The sequence below is a fragment of the Gracilinanus agilis genome, unplaced genomic scaffold (assembly GCF_016433145.1).
Source record: "Gracilinanus agilis isolate LMUSP501 unplaced genomic scaffold, AgileGrace unplaced_scaffold25949, whole genome shotgun sequence".
NCBI lineage: Eukaryota > Metazoa > Chordata > Mammalia > Didelphimorphia > Didelphidae > Gracilinanus > Gracilinanus agilis.
The window spans coordinates 970-5,000 of record NW_025357967.1 but is presented as its reverse complement, the minus strand read 5'-3'; the positions used below and the strand labels follow the sequence as shown (position 1 = coordinate 5,000).

At 45.9% G+C, this 4,031-nt stretch overlaps 1 pseudogene; it reads left to right on the top strand.

Moving 5' to 3' along the window:
* Positions 1 to 2,806: 2,806 nt before the first annotated feature.
* LOC123254598 lies at positions 2,807 to 3,403 on the top strand (annotated as a pseudogene).
* The last annotated feature ends 628 nt before the right edge of the window (positions 3,404 to 4,031 follow it).

Sequence of the window (4,031 nt, the reverse complement as noted above, 5' to 3'; positions counted from 1 at the left end):
TTCTTCTCCTCTCTACGCTCTCAATGCCCCTCCTTAGAGGCCCCTTGGCAAACAGCCATGACAGACAATGACCACTGCCTGCTGGAGCAATTCTTTCCTTCTCTGTTCCCCAGCCTCCGGCATCCTCTCCCTTTGGTTGTCAACCCCCTGCTGCTCTAGAACACATGGTCTGTGGATGCTATTAGTCATCTCTGGATGGGATGGGGGAGGTGGGGTAGAGAGGAAGGAGAGGGGATGGGAACTGGAGCTGGAGCACAGCCAAGGCAATGTCAAGAAGGCAGAGGGAGCTGCCCTCCTGGAGAGAGTCCATCTGCTTGGGATGTAGTGATGGGGCTAGAATGGAAGCTACTCCCAATCTTTTGTGCTGGACACAAGTTCCCAAGGGATCACTGGCCTCGGACAAGAGTATGGTAACATCGCTCAGAGCAAACCCTGGGACTTGGCATCCCCCTCTACAGCAACGTCTTCGGGTATCCTTTAAGATAGATGGGGCAGAGGTTAACCTCTTCTGTGTTAGGTACGCTAGGCAAGCAGCAATCTGGTGAGCTGAGCACAAAAGAAAACCCCTTGATTCCTGCTTGTAGCTAAGTTCCAAGGAAGGGAAGCCCATAGGGGGCCCCTGACATATCTTTTCCTTTCTCCCTCTGTGCCTCACTGAGAAGGGGCAGGAAGTGATCACCCCAATTGAGGAAGCTTGAGGCAATCTTGTTCCTATACCACACCCCCAGCCCCTAAATGAACCCCTGCAGCTCACAGACCTGCCAGGGGGGCTGGGGAAATCCCTGTGGCCCCAGCTTGGGGCCTGCTGGTTCAATCTGTCATTGGCATTTCTCCCTAAGAAAGGTGATGGTCTAATTCACATATGACCAAGACCAATAAATCACAGTGGGGGGGAGGGGGCTGCGACATTCATAAATCCATATCAAACAGCACCCAAATTATGACAGATGACATAGCAGTCATAAAATTGCACAAGCAAAACTCACCAAGTCATTAATTTCATGGCCGTAGAAAATAAACAGACACATTTTTTTTGCAGCCCTAATAAATTTTAAAAAACTCAAAGAATGGTCCATCTGCTTCGAATAATTTTTAATTTCCTATTCTGTCTCATTCCCATTAGCTATTCCACTGAGATATTTGCTAAATTCTTTCATTTACCTCCTCCCATCTGTATTCAATTACTCTATTCCCAAATAGAGTTAGTTTTTGTTTCTCCTAAGCGTGGGACAAAATACCCCCACCTGTACCTTAAAGCAAATGTTATGTGTGTTTTATTATCTGTTAGACCGTATGAGTCATTCTAACTCGATTGCCTGCACGGAAAAGGCTTGGAGAGCAATCTGATTTTGATGTTTTCTGGCTTTGGTGAAAAACACCTGCCCAGTTCTCAGAGCTAATCTATTAACTTGGTAAATGCCTCAGCAGATGTTCCTGCGGCAGCCAGGGACCCTCGGTGTCCCCACGATGTCCCCATGACTGGGCCCAGCTTGTAAGACTGCACTCTGGAAATGTTCAGAGAGCAGAGGGCAATGATGTGTTTGGGGGCCAAGCTTTCACTGAATCATAATTTTCTGGGTTGGGCCCCAGGGACAGATCGGAGGATAACAAGTGGCTAGGGGCTCTGGGACTTGGCTGGCAGGATCTGGAGGAGGCCCTCTTGAGTTCTACTGGCCTGAGACTTTGGGGTGAGAGGCCCAGAGGGGAGAAAACAGCTTCTCCCTTTGGAGGGAGAGAAAGGGAGGAGAGGAAGAGTTATAGGTATGTGTGTGCCCTTCCTTCCTGGTTTGGTTGGAAGTTCTGGGGAAGTTACTTTGGGAAGGAGATTCTTGGGTGACCTCTGTCTCTGAATCCATAACATTACCTTCCCTGAACCCCCTTCTTTAAAATCAGGTTAGACTCTTGTGGGATATGAGAGCCATGGATGGAGGATAAGAAATCAGGGACCCTGGAGCTCTGTCTGAAAGGGGCTGCGTTTGACAAGGTGCCCAGCTAGGAGCTGGAGCCCTAGGGAGACCCTTTAGGAAAGAATTAGGAAAAGGCAGGTGATTTCTGCAGGCCAGAGTAGGTCAGTTCATTTCTCCCTCTCCCAAATGAGAGCTAGGATGGGTCTTAGTAATGTTGCAGACTGTCTGACAGGCTGCGCTGCCTGCCCTCTATGCACACTAATAACTATCACAGTGATGATGATGATGATAGTACCTTGGGGGGAGAGCAAGGTACCTATAGCACTTTCATTATCTCTAATGCAAATACTGATGAACAGACACACCAACATGGACACACATTCTCCCCTAGTCTCATGATCATCAATCTATTAAGCACCTACTATGTGCCGGACACTGTATTGAGTGCTAGGGATACAAAAAAGAGACAAAAGACAATGCCTGCCCTCAAAGAGCTTAAAATCTAATGATTAAATATCTAATATATTCTAAGTTACTTGAAATGATATTCTAACTAGAATTTTTTTCTAGAAATGATATCCTGTTACTAGAAATTATATTCTAACTAGAATTCTTTCTAGAAATTATATTCTATTACTCAAAATAATATTCTAACTAGAATTAGTTCTAGAAATTATATCCTAAATTATTAATGATATTCTAACTAGAATTATTTCTAGAAATTATATCATAAATTATTATTAATGATATTCTAACTAGAATTATTTCTAGAAATGATATCCTGGAAATGATATTCCAGCCTGTGCCAGGCTCATGGAGCAAAGAGTGAGCTCCTGCAGCAGGTGTCTGGAGGACCCCCTCCCGGTTCCCCAAAGGACAAGCGAGGACCAAACCCCAACATGACTGAGAGGGAGGTCCCTGTGCTGGCTGTGACCAAGACCCCCAACATCAAGCTGTTAGGCAGGTGGAGTACAGACAATGTGCAAATCAATGACATCTCCCTGCAGGACTACTTTGCCTTCAAGGAGAAGTATACCAAGTACCTGCCGCACAGCGCCAAGTGCTCCTCAAGGCCCAGTGCCCCATCTTGGGTGGCTCACCAACTCCATGATGATGCGAAGCCCCAACAATGACAAGAAGCTCATGACCATGTGCATTATCAGGCACACCTTTGAGATCATCCACCTGCTCACCATGGAGACCCTACTGTAAGTTCCTGTCAACGCCATAATCAACAGTGGTCCCCAGGAGGACTCCACTAGGATCGGGCTGGTGGGCACCATGAGGCACCAGCCAGTGATGTGTCTCTCCTCCAGCAGGTCAAAGAGGCCATCTGGCTCTTCTGCACAGGAGCCGGAAAGGCCACCTTCCAGAGCATCAAGGACATCACTGAGTGCCTGGCCAATGAGCTCATCAATGCTGCCAAGGGCTCCTCCAGCTCTTATGCCATCAAGAAGAAAGATGAGCTGGAGCATGTAGCCAAGTCTAACCACTGATCCTGGAAGCAGCCCCTGTCTACAATAAATACCCCCTGCCCTGGCAGGGTCCTCAAAAAAATATCCTAGGTTACTAGAAATTATATTCTAACTAGAATTCTTCCTAGAAATAATATTTTAAGTTCCTCGGCCCTCTCCTGCCCTCAAGAAAGGTTTGGGCTTAGACTTCCCATTTGTAGCAAGAAAGGGAGAAAAAAAATAGAAGTAAAAAGGAGGGAAGAAGTTAGGGGGTCTGAAATGACTTCTCATGTGCTATAGTGGATAAAGTGCTGGTCTTGGAATTGAAAAAATCTGAGTGTGAATCTTGCCTAGCTTAGTGAACACTTCCTAGCTTTGAGAGTTTGAAGAAGTTATTTACTTTTTCATTGTCTCAATTTCCATGTCTATAAAATACAGATAATAATAGCACTGACCTCAGAATGTTCTTGAAAGAATGAAATGAAATTACCTAAATGGCATAAATTCTAACTATTGCTATTATGCCTCTACCTTGCTAAGGATAATATGAGAGGCTGTGCACCCTGGAAGAGGGTGGGACAGCACCTTGGGATCCTCAGAGTATGGGGTATAGTGGAAAGTACACTGACTTTGGAATCAATTAGGATCTCGATTCAAATCCCAACTGAGA